This window comes from Notolepis coatsorum (assembly GCF_963971535.1).
Source record: "Notolepis coatsorum genome assembly, chromosome: 12".
Classification (NCBI taxonomy): domain Eukaryota; kingdom Metazoa; phylum Chordata; class Actinopteri; order Aulopiformes; family Paralepididae; genus Notolepis; species Notolepis coatsorum.
Genome location: NC_140176.1, coordinates 80,813,941 through 80,827,370, shown reverse-complemented (window position 1 = coordinate 80,827,370; position 13,430 = coordinate 80,813,941).

The window sequence follows — 13,430 nt, the reverse complement described above, 5'->3', positions numbered from 1 at the left end:
AGGCAACCTGGTCTCCGTGAGTATCGGTGCTCAGCAGAGAGCGCTCGTTTTTCGTCTCTCCTCGGTGGTAGGCTTCTCCTGCTGCGAGGCGATTCGTCTGTCATCGGGTCTCAGTCCCTCTGTGTCACGGCTTGGCTCTCCAGGGATCCTCTCCGTCTCCTCGATCCCGTCACCGGGTGTGTGTTTCTCTCCAGGTCCCTTCTGGTGTGTGTCCTCTCTTCTCCGTCGCCATCAGCCCTTTTTATGAGAGAGCGAGAGAGAGAGAGAGAGAGAGAGAGAGAGAGAGAGAGAGAGAGAGAGAGAGACCTTCCCTGCCTGCCTAGTCACATCACTCCCACAATCTGGCTTCCTTATTTGGACAAATTCCTTGTAGCCGGAATTTGTCTGTCGTGACACATCCTCTTGGGTCTTGCGTCAACATGTTACACTTATTCTGCTGACACAACCGTTCACCATAGAATCTTGCCGGGCTGTTTAATCATTGATTAGTTTAATGCGTGCCATATCTTCATGTTTCTTGTGACAAAATGTTTACATAGTGTAACTAGGAGCCTTTAATAGAATACTTTGTTTCTTGATTTAATCATATGACCAATATGGTATAGTTGTTTATCTTTTTAGCATTAAGAGTTTTTATTCTTTATTGTGACTTCTGTTATTTTAATAGTTCTAAGAGTTATGCCTACATGTAACCTATGAAATTGCTAAACCTATTAGTATATCATTGATTTGCACTGTTTCAACTGGTGGCAGTTCTCTGTGATGTGAAAGGAAGATTCCCACCGTTGGTGTCACCTTTTCTGACCTCTGTACCCTAGTCAGCCGCAGCTGCTGTTGCATGGAAATACCCTCCAGTCCTGTTCCTGGGTCAAACGGCTGGTCAGCTATTATCTACAAGACCTCTGACCTCCACAATCGATGAGCCTTCAAATGCTAGGTTTTCATCCTCCTACAGAATGTATTCCCTTCCTCCCAGTCCTGTTCCTGCCTGTTTCCAAGATAATCAGTTCCTTCCTTGTCTGTTTGAGGTGACCATTTCCCTTTAGAATGTGCTTTTCGGAACGGGGGTTTTACTCAATCTCTATAGAATGCCAAATGGTCTCCTGTTTGACGTATCCAAGGCTATTTGGTTTAGTGACCTCTGTGGCCTTGCGGTAGGTAGCTATTTGACAGGGGGAGGGTTTCAGCCATCTGGTCTGGGGAGTCAAACTGTCTACCCTCTTTCAACCAACATGGTGTTTTTCCGGCTCCTTCTTATAACTCAACATTTTGGTACATTTATAGTTTGCTTTATTCATGTTTTCATTTAGAAATATACGACAAGTGTCTATACATTTGACGTAGAAACTGTACATTGGAGGTTGGGTAGGTGGGGTGGGGTTGGGTGGGTGGGGGTGGAACTGTACATTGGAGGTGGGGGGGGGGTGAGTAGGGGGTGGGTGGGGGTCACTGTACACTGTACATTGGAATACTGACAAAGCCATACTTGGTAATTTACTGTACAACTGGGTTAGGACATTTGTGGGGGCCAGTTTTGAATTGCAGTCTCCCGTAGGTGTTCTTTGAGAGTTTTTGAAAGTGGGTAGTGATTCACATTCCTTTACAGCTTTGGGTAGGGCGTTCCACATTGATGTGGCATAATTGCCTGGGTTTAACATTATTTGTGGAGCTCCCTCTGGTGTTGTGATCGTGGTATTCACTGACCTTTGGGAAGTATTTTGACATGTACATGATGGGTACCTTGGTCGTGTAGTGTATCTTGTAGACCAGGCCCATTGCAAGTTGCTGTACTCTGTCGTCTACTCTAAGCCATCCTAGGTTGTCAAAGTGGGCAGGGGTGAGGTGGGTTCTAGGAGTCAGGTCAAGCAGTAGTCTGACTAGTTTGTTTTGAGATGTTTGTAATTTGGTTTTTAGTGCCTTTGAGGTGCTTTGGTACCATGAGGTGCAAGCATAGTCGTAGTACCCTTGAATGAGTGCTCCTGCCAGAGTCTTCAGGGTATTCTTGTTTACTAGAGAGGAGATCCGGTACAAGAATCGAGTTCGTTGGTTGACTTTTTTTATTACATTGGATGCCATTTTGTCACAGGAAAGATTAGCCTCTAGGATGGAACCCAGGTAGGTAATTTCATCTTTCTTTGTGACAATATTGTCACCCACTGTAACTGAGAAGCTGTTTTACCCATGTGTAATGATAGTTTGTTATCGGCGAGCCATATGCAGATTTTGCCGAGTTCCGAGCTGAGGGTTTTTTCAACCTGTAACTTGTTCTTGTCAGAGACCAGCAGGGCTGAGTCGTCCGCAAACAGGAACAAGTTGCAGTCACAAGGTGACGACATGTCATTTGCATAAATTAGGAACAGTAGCGGTCCTAGTATGCTTCCTTGTGGAACACCAAAGCTCACTGGGAGGGGGGGGGATAGGGTACCATCTACCTCCACCATCTGTTCTCTCCCCTCCAGGTAGGATTTTATCCAGCTCACTGATAGACTATCAAAACCAATGGCTTTTAGCTTGTCAATCAGAATGGTGTGATTGACAGTGTCGAAGGCCTTTTGTAGGTCCAGCATGACCATGCCGCAGTATTTGCCCGCGTCCACCTCTTGTTCGATGTGGTCGTTCAAATAGAGAAGGCATGTGTCAGTGGAGTGGGATGTTCTTGGAATTCGTAGATTCGATTTTTTTCCGCAAGGTACTTTTCGACCTGTTCGTATACTATTTTTTCCATGACTTTCAAGATGGATGTAAGGATAGAAACAGGGCGGTAGTTGCCTGGGTCTAATTTGCTGCCCTTTTTGTGCAGGGGTGTTACTCTCGCAATTTTGAAGTCCTTGGGGACGTGTCCCTGTTTTATCGAGAGGTTTATTATGTGTGTGATGACTGGGGCCGTAGGTTCTAAGGCTGCCTGTGACAAGCAGTCCATTGCATGAGTGAGTGTGTGAGGAGTTCTGTTTCATTAAGGCTTCGCTCAGCACCAGTTGCACTGTACTTCACTTCGTGCACATACACTGAATAAAAAAATTCCACCATGTACCTTTACATCCCAATATTCGTCTGACCACACCCCCATCCGCTTACCTTCATAAGCAGGTGTGTGGTCACCTACTCGCCTCCTTCTTCACGTTCACCACAAGGAAGTGCCTTCGGTAGATCCCCACTTGACGAGGTTGCTAGCTGAAGAAAGTTGAGACGTGTTTGCATTGTGCTTATTTTTTTCTTCTCTCATATATTCGATAGAAAAACCTAAGTCATAATGTCTACTCCGGAGAGTCGTGTTCGCAGCGCCACTCTCCACCAGCGGTTCTCCATTTCCGCCTCCGTCGTGCGTCCTGGAGCAGGGCTGTTGCCTCTCTCGTGGTTAACAGCCACGCCCGGTAGGTGTCCGATGGGTAGTTTGCCTCTCCAAGGAGCTGGTGCACCGGTGCCGTCGCCTATGCGATGGCCTGGTCCTGGCTCTGGTTCCTCTGTTTCCGGGGAATCGTCCGCTGTTGAGCGGCCGGTTCCTTTGGTTCCCGGGGATTTGAGACGCAAACTTTTTGCGTCGGCTCGCTCCCGTTGCAAGATGGTGGCTTGCAGACGCGAACGGCCCGGGTTTGGTGAGTTGCTGGAGCCCAGTGAGGATGCGTCGGTCTCTACATGCCCGATGGAAACAGAGGATTACATGGTAGAGGCGGAAGGGTTCTTATTTGAAGGCCCGGTGGAGACAGGTATCCCGCCCGTCCAGGTAACACTGGAGGGGGGTGAAATGTCTCCTTGGGGCGCCTTGTTTGAAGACGTTGGAGAAGAACCTCTGACTCGTCGGCAAGATGCCCTGCTATCAGCCACATCGGAGTGTGGCTCCTTGACCAGTGGAAGCCTGCTGTATGTGAGGGATGCGGGCTCGGTGGAGGAAAGTCTGCAGGGGGAACTGCAGGCTTTGTTTCCCGAGCTCATGGCGGTGGCGGCAGTCGCAAACGGCGTGCCGCTGCCGCAGCCACTGCCTGTTCCTGTCCCTGATGATCTCATAGGTCATCTATGGCAGCGTCGCCCGGTGAGAGGGGTGGACGTTGTCTATCCATTTTTCCCCTCAATGGGGGCCTATGTTCGTCAGGGCCACGTGGTGTCCCACATCATAGGCCTCACCCCTGCCTACGTACCAGTTACGCGGGTGGCGGGTTTGGTCGACGGTATGAGGGAGGGCGGCCGATGGCTGCGCTCCTCTGTCCGGAGGTGGTGTGGGAGCCGTTACGTAAGCCGGTTCCTCAAGGGAAATCGGCGAGGCGGTTGGCTTACTGGAGCGACCAGTCATTTATCTCCGGAACACAATCTCTAGCTGCCGCGTCTAACATCGCGCAGCTGGCAAGATTCATGTCCGGGATATTGACGGGCGGCATGGAGCTGGGTGATGTACAACATGACCAGCTCGCCCAGGCGGCAGGAGCTATCCTGCATCTGACTCAGCCGCAGGCCATAGCCGCTGGGAAAGTGCGCGCCCTGGCAACTCTAACCCAGCGCCACCTTTGGCTGGAGCAGGCGCGTGTGCCGGAGAAGAAGAGGCTTCCTCTTCTGACGGCAACCCTCTCCGATGCTGGACTGTTCGGGAAGGCCCTGCAGTTGATGACCTCGACGTGCAGAGAAATGCAGGAGGAACGTTCCGTGCTCCAACCTCATTTTCCCCCTCCCGATGTCGCCGGTGGAGTCAGACGGCTGCCACATCGTCGAGCGTCTTCCGCCGTGGCTGCTGCTGCTACCACCGCCACTGCTGGTCCTTCGAGGAAGAAGGCCAGGAGGAGAGAGGGCGCCTCTGCTACAGCCGGCCCATCTACGCCCGGAGGTGACGGTAGGGATCGTCGAGACCAGCCGCCGATTGTTTACCGTCCCTCCGGTGCTCCCCGGGGTGGCAAATCCCGAGCGGCTCGAGGCGGCAGGCGCCGCTAGACCCAGTGACTTTTTTCCCCTGTGGTTCCCTCTGTGTTCCCTTCCCGGCCCTCCCATATAATTTTGTTCAGAAATAAAAAGTCCCCTCTAAAGGGGGACTGTATTTTTTGTTAACAAACTGTGTGTTTCTTCACCAAACATATGATGGGGTTGCAAAGTGTGAATCTTCACTAGTATGGGCTGATAGGAGGGTTACGTTCGTGTTATGAGCTTAAGCAAGGTCTGCAGCCTACACTCGGTTACAGAAAGGGTTTTCTACCTCGGCCTGAGTCTCCACATAAAGGTAGAGGCTAGTTGTATGTTCTGTTGCTTACACAAGTAATGTTGAGCTACAACACTGTTGTGTTAGTTGCAGTAATGCTCGTATGTACACGTACCACGGCTCAGCCGTTCTCGCTCTCTCTATCAGTGTTTTTCTATGTTCAACATGGATGCAGGTGTAGGATTCACACACACGCGACTTGGTTGTTGTAAACCCTGTTCACAGTTGTCTGTGGGTAGCGTGCATTGTATTAGCTTGCGCTATTTCATTAGCATTGCTACTAAAGGTATCGTATGCTAAAGTTGTTGTTGTGTGCAAAGGGGAAGGGCTTGTGAGGGGGTACCGAATAAACCCCTCCTTCCCTCTTCTGATTGGTCAGGGGGTTTTACTCATCTCTTGTCAGTCCAGTCAGGGCCAAGCCGTTAGGCGACTTGACAGGGAGGGGGGGGGGGGGGGGGGGGGGGGGCGGCGGAGAGGGTTTCCCTGACTCTGCTCCTTTTAACAGGCGTTGAGTGTTGGGTTTCCCCCCGTCATAGCACACGTCACTACGCACGTTGCTATTGACGATGGCTTCCGTGAGTTAGACCTATATGTACGGTCTGTTGTTGTCAAAGTGTCGGGATAGAGAGTAGGACTTACGTGTCCGCTACACTCTATATATGTGTAACTTGAGTCGGTTGGTCACATGACTCAAGATTACCATGGCTTTTTCACTCTATGACTCACGTGGGAAGTCTCTCTGGGGAGTTTCCGTCTAAATCCTCTGTGGTGGGGGTGACTTTATATAAAAATGTGAAAAATTTGTATCCTCAGCTGTGTCAAATGGGATTCATGTCAGTCGGTGCATCTTTTCTTTTTAATAAAAGAGTGTGGAGTATAGGAAGCACCACACCCTTCTTGTCGTTCTCCCAGGCACCTTGAGGATTCAATGAAGGGTCTAAATTAGCCTGTTTATTGATGTGGTTGTGTCCCGACACATGCATGGTGCTAGCTCGGGGTGTTTCTGATAAGAATCAGGCGGGTAGCTAGTACGCCTTGGTTGCTTGTGGTTAAAACAGCGTTTTTATAAAGCAACTGGGATGGGGGGTTGTCCTCTTCCGAGAACCTGTTGCTGGTTCTCGACGGGTTCTCGTTCATGTCTGGGGAATGTTAACAGAATAAGATCAGAACATAGGTAGAGGGATCTCACGCCCTTGGGGTGGGCCACCGAGCACGGTTCACACCGGCCCGTCTGGGTGGCGCCCTCTTTTTGTTTTTTGATCGACACGCATATCTGCCCCTTCTAGGCAGGTAGGCAGGTCGGTGTGGTTAGGGCACGGGACTGGTTCTGGTCACGCTGGTCCAGGTCAGTTAACCCGTTTGTCCGCCGGGGATGCAGATCTGCTGTTCTGGTACCCTGAGGGACTTGGGCTTTTTTCGGGGGAAAAATGTCGGGTCGGCCCGGGGTGTCACAAGGTTAGGCGTTATGGAGACCCTTGTTGGGTACTCTTTTGTACCTGGCACTATCATAAGGGGCTGGTTCTCTTTTTCTTCGCTCCTCTCTCACGCATGGCGGAGAGAGGGCTGTCGGGGTGGTCTTCTGGACCTCCTCTGGTAACCCTGTGTGCTTCCCGAGCCGCCGGGCCCGGTCCGAAGTAAAGTTTTGTTGATACCGTAGACCTGGGATAACCCTTTTTCTTGAGGGGTTATAGGAACAACCACCACATATGGTACCAAGGGGGTGGTTGATTCCCTGGTGTGTTGGAGCAGAGTCAACTCCCGGGTTACCCGGTTGAGTGTGCCCCTGCACGTTCATGACGTCTGCCAATCATGTCAGCCTTCTCTGCCTCGACCCCTCTGGGTGGTTTTTTTTTGATGGAGGCTTTGTCATGGTGATCAACAACGCCAGCATACGCCCCTTCCGCCGGGGGGGCTGTTTTCAGCTGACTCCTTTGGCGCCTGTCTCGTCCGCAGTGCTCCAGGCTCAGGTTACAGCCTGCTGCCTGGTTTCCCCGGTGCGCTGCCTGCTTCCGTTGGTTAACCTTTTGAGTGCTTACGGCCATGCTGACTGCCTGTGTTCAGAGTCAGTGTGCCAGGCGGTGTGCTATTGGGGGGAAAGGGCCCGCTCTTGGAGGGGCCCTATCCGAATACGCTGGCGATGTGGGGGGCGGTGTCACTAAGTGACCACCTGGTGGGGTCTTGATGCCTGGCGTCAATTGACCTCTCCAGGCCCCCTTTTTCCAGGGGATCCAGTCCCTTCAGTGGGACTGGGTCTTCCTTCGCGCTCCGCAGCTACGGCCTTGCCACGGGGTTGGGGTTGCTCTTGACCCCGTGATTTTGGGGGCAGTAACGAGGTTGTTCCCTCCGTTCGTTCCCTGGTGGCATGTGGGTTGTGCGTGTGTGTAGTCATGGGGTCAGGCCACGGTCTGCTCACCCTGTGCGTTGAGTTGCTTGAGTTCCTCTTCGCCTGGTCGGATCCGTCTCCCTCCCGTAAGCCTCCAATAGGGGGGGTGTCCTCCATTAGGGAGGGTCGGGGGGGCTCGGTCCTCCCTGGTCTGATGGTTGTGGGGGGCCTCAGCGGGGTGTATTTGTCGGGCTAAGGCTCCCGCTCAGCCCCTGTTGTGCAACTGGTGCTGAGCGAAGCCTTAACGAAACAGAACGTAAGGTTATGTATATAACCAAGTTCTGTGAGTTATGGTGCGCTCAGCACCAAGACGCCGCTGCTGTCCTTGATCTCGCCTTGTGGTGAAAGTTTGGGAAGGAGGCGAGTAGGTGACCACACACCTGCTTATGAAGGTAAGCAGATGGGGGTGTGGTCAGACGAATATTGGGATATAAAGGTACATGGTGGAATTTTTTTATTCAGTGTATGTGCACGAAGTGAAGTACAGTGCAACTGGTGCTGAGCGCACCATAACTCACAGAACTTGGTTATATACATAACCTTACGTTAGTGAGGGAGTCACAAGGCAGGGAGTCACAAGGTAGGGAGAGGCCGTAAGCCTTCGTGAACAGGTGGATTTTCAGGGCCGGCTAGGATGTGGAGGAGCGGATCTCAGCCATGAGTGAGTTCTAGAAGGTGAGATGAGGATCTTATATGAGATACGGGACTTGGATCAGGAGCCAGTGAAGGTGGACGATGGTGGGGGTGATGCGTGAGAGAACCATGGTATAGCTGAGTTACCAGTTTACACACAGTTTTGGAAAATGTACCTTTAAATGGACCACTCTGACTAAAGATGAGTCCTTGGATAGGTCCTGAGACAAGAAGTTCATAATTGCCCTCTGACTCTAAGGGGTTGCACTTTGACTTTTATTCCTTTTTCATGCTTTCTTTAATCATTATATTTTCCTTTCATCTTTTTCATGTAAAGCACTCTCCTACAGTACAAGTGCACTCACCTCAGTATATGACATGACACGTCCAGTCGCCGGTTAAAGAACTTGTCACACACCGTCTCACGTCGCCGTTCAGAGATCACAGATTAATGTGGAATGGAAAAACACGAGGTAGTACAAGGCCTGAACAAATATTGAACCTTAACCCTAAGTTAAGAGGCAGGGCTTAATTAGATTGAGTTCATTTCCTCCTGATGAGCACAGCGGTGTGGCCGCTCTTATGAATGGAGGCCTTTGTCTGCCAATATCTGTCTCCCACTTCCTCCCAAGGTATGAGGTATGTGTGTGTGTCTCTGTGTGTACACACAGGCCTATAGGCACAGGCACGTAGGTTCTAAGGCTGCCTGTGACAAGCAGTCCATTGCATGAGTGAGTGTGTGAGGAGTTAGTGAGGGAGTCACAAGGCAGGGAGTCACAAGGTAGGGAGCGGCCGGTTTCATTATGGATGCTCTGTGGTTTCCAGGTAGAAGTGGAAATCAGTTTTACACTGCATGCACACGCGCGCGCACGCACACACACACACTTCATCAGGTGCTGAGCCAAGTGTAATCCAATACAAGAAAAAGAGTAAAAACACTATGCTCCAAAACAACATGTATTTCCCACAAATGAAGTGAGATGGGGGACCAGGACACGCTCTGGTGTACAGAGAGGAGAGACGGTTCTTGACGTGCAATTAGTGGTAAAAAAAGGAATCTATGGTCGTTTTTGTGTTTCTATTTGAAGTGAGTTTGTGGGTTGATCTGAACCAAAGACATTCTAGACACAAATCCTCTTTCTTTAAACCACAAGGCCAATGAGCCACACGTTCTACCTTGTTCTCTACAGGCAATATATGATCTATTATTCAATATATTCTTGCCTCGAGAAAAACACAAATATCAACTTACAATGGCAACGACTTCACCACCGCCTGCATTCAACTGACCGCAATGGTGCCAACGTGCCCCTGAGCAAGGATTGTGGGGACATTTTATTCTAAACAGCAGTGTGGAAATTCAGAGGCAAAAAAGACACTCAGGGGCAAGACATATAACATAGCAACACTATGTGGCTACATTTAAAGGCCATGGTTACACTGGTGAATACAGCAACGTTTTTGTTGCTGAATGATTACGTTTGCTGTCTAAGTTAAAAAGAAACGCAGTTTTGGCAGGATAACGCGTTGTCCTACTGGCAACGCTGAAATTGTGTTTCCGTTTTGGATACTCGCCAAAACTCGCAGACAATGGTGCCATGTAATCTGCGCGAGCCGGATACAGAGCCGTTGTTGCTCAACAACCATGCGCAGTAGAGACCTGCACGGTTATTTACAGTGTTTACAGCAGAGCTGTCCCAAGGAGCTGCGGCTACCATGTGTTGTCAAGTTATTGTTATAAGGAGCCCAGTCCAAGCTACAACAGTCTGCATTCCCTTAACAATTGTTTGTATTGAGCCGTATTGTATTGTACCCATTCTGCAATCTGTTAAATAAAGTTTACATCCATTCATTCTGTTGAAGTTATGTGTTATATATGGATGCATGTAACTGCTTAACTGTTTCCACAAGAGGGCGCTATAGGCGTAGCTATTGAAGCTGACGCCAGGTAAGAGGTATAAAAGGAGATGTTACCTCCCCCTCTGTGTCTTCCTCCGTCGCCTCTCACAAGGAGAAGGTCTCGTGTACTGATGTGTGCAATGTGAATAATAAACCACGCCAAAGGCTAAAGAGAGGAACCTTGTCATCATGGCCAAATTATTGTCGCTCCATAGGTGACTCTGTCAACAGGTTATGGGCCCAGATCACGCAGGGGTGAAATAATAAGGGTAGCAAGTTTAGCTGAAAGTATAGGCTAGTTTAGCACCGGGAGCACCGCGTGGCTAAAGCTAGGCTAACGGGAGCTAAAGCTACGCCTACCATCAAAAGAGGATGGCGACCAAAGGAAGGAGCAAATGGCCCTCATTCAACGGAAGGGCAGAGGACTATGAGCTCTGGGAAGAGCGAATGTTGTGCTGTATGCACGGAGTGGGGCTGAAGAAAACCATCTTGACGGCCCCCACGGGAGAAGTAACGGCGGCCGCACAAGCCCTGGACACCAAGGAAAATGCCGACACATACTGCGAGTTAGCGCCACTGCTAGACGACACGAGCTTGGGACTGATATTCCGCGACACGAAGGACAAAGGCCGAGAGAGCCTGAAAGTGTTAAGAGAACACTACATCGGAAGGGGAAGACCCCGGATCGTATCCCTCTACATAACTCTGACCGCGCTGAAGAAAGCGCACACCGAGACTGTGACCGAATACGTCATCAGAGCTGAACAGATCATTACGGCGCTTAATAGTGCAGGAGAAGCACCGAGCAATGGACTAATGATGGCGATGGTTATGAGAGGACTACCGGAGATGTACAAACCGTTCACACTACTGGTGACACACGGTTCAGCGGACATGTCGCTGGGGGAGTTCAAGGCCAAGTTGCGAAACTTTGAGGCCTCAGAAGACACACACCCAGTCGCCGCAGAGGCGGGAGAGAGGGTGCTGAAGGCCCGGGCGGCACCGAGAGAGAAGACCTGACCCCCGCGTGTTGGAAATGCGGAGAAAAGGGGCACCGGAAAGATAACTGCACAAAGACTGTTTGGTGTAGCTTCTGTAAATCCACGGGGCACACAGACAAAGTGTGCAGAAAGAAACGTGACCAGAGCGCTCGGTACGCGCATGGACAAGATGGCGGCTGTGGACAAGATGGCGGCAACGGTGGACGTGAGACGAGTCGAGACGACGCCCGGAGAGCAGTGGGACGAGAGGACTTCATCTTCGGGGCGCAGACAACGTACGTCACCCAGTCAACGCAGCAGCAGCAGGTCCAAAGGAAGGGACTGATCGTGGACACAGGTGCGTCGTCCCACATCATCAACGACAGGAATCAGGCGGCTAGGTGGTGTAGTGGTCTAAGGCACTCGCCACCAGTGTGGAGACGCTAGGATTCGCGTGTTCGAATCCAGCTCTCCACATTGTTTTTCAGTTTGGCTGGTCGTCCGCAGTAATACACATTGGCCGTATTACGGGGAGGGAAAACTGAAGGGTGGGGATCGAACGTTGTGAACAAGCGACTCCTACAAGTCGGTTGGTGCGCCTGCGCAGTAGAATCAGGAAGTGTCGGGGGCAGCGTGAGCCTCCCACGCGTTACTCCTCGACACTGAGAGGTCGAGCTGCGCAGGTGAAAAGATGCGACTGCTGTTACCTCAAGTACCGGAGGGGACTTGTGCTATGTATGACTTAGTCCACATTGCAGCCGGCTTGTGGGAGGCAAGAAACAGCGTTCGTGACAGGGGAGGGTTGAATTGGATGATACGAAATTGGGATGGGAGAAAATATAGAAAAATGGGAGAAAAAGTGGATCAAAAAAAAAAATCAACGACAGGAATCGATTCAAGAACTTTGACAACACCTTCGAGCCGGAGAGACACAGCATGGAGCTGGCAGACGGGAAGCGCACTTTCGGGTTGGCGCAGGGGAGAGGAGACGCACAGGTATGCCTCATAGACAGTGAGGGGCGTCGATGTACAGTGACGTTAAAGAACGCTCTCTACATACCCTCGTTCCCACAAGAACTATTCTCTGTAAAATCTGCTACTGCGAACGGTGCCAAAGTGTTCTTCAATGAAGGTAAAGATGTTCTTGTAGAGCCTAACGGTACGCGATTTAACATAGAGGTGTACAAGAGAATGTATTATCTACAAACAGAGTGTAATGACAATGATATGTGTAATGTGACTGTCGAGACATAGCATGAGATCATGGGTCATTATAATTACGAGGATTTACTGAAACTGCAAGCAGTGACAGAAGGCATGCACATTAACGGTGAAAAGCATAGACCGAACAAAGAATGTGAAGTGTGTATAAAGGGGAAGTTCACTCAATCGAGGAACAGACGTCCCACGGAAAAAGTAAAGGTACCACTTGAGCTAGTCAACACAGATCTAGCCGGTCCAGTAAGCAACGAGTCCATAGGTGGCTTTAAATATGTACAGTCTTTTACAGATGTGTGTACAGGGGCAGTGTTTGTTTACTTTCTCAAAGCAAAGTGTGACACATTCCAGGCCACGGAGAAATTCCTTGCAGATGTAGCCCCTTATGGCAACATAAGATGCTTGAGGTCCGACAACGGAACCGAGTTCACAAATAGAGAGTTCCAATCACTGTTGAGAAGGAACAAGATAAGACACAAGTCGTCATGTCCTTACTCCCCGCACCAGAACGGGGTGGCAGAGAGGGAAGGACGTACTCTTTTCGAAATGGCTAGGTGTAAGCTAATAGATGATAACTTACCTAAGAGTCTATGGCCTTATGCGGTACAAGAAGCCGCTTACACCAGAAACAGGTGTTTTAATAAGCACACGGGCACCCCCCCGTATACAGCACTGACAGGGAAAAAGTGTAATCTAGCTAGAATGCACAAATTTGGATCAGTGTGTTATGCTTACCAGCAGGACAGAGGAAAGCTCAAGTCCAGATGTGAAAAGGGACTCTTTGTAGGGCACGACAAAGGAAGCCCCGCTTTTCTAGTCTATTATCCCGGTAAAGGGAAAGTGCAAAAACACAGGCTAGTCAAATTTGTCACAAAGACAACATGTGAGAACGAGACACAGACAGAGGAGCCAGAGCTGGACTCCAGAGTAAGGTGTGAAGAAAGAGAGACACCTCAGCCTAGTGTACTGAGCACAGTCGTGCAGACAGACAGTCAGCAACCCCAAGAGGTTGATGACGAGGAGCACCCGAGGGTGACGTCACGTGCCTCATGCAGTGGGAGGTATCCCTCACGGGAACACAAACCCGCAAAGTATCTGAAAGACTATGGCCAGAGAGAAAGTGACGAGGATGAAAGTACAC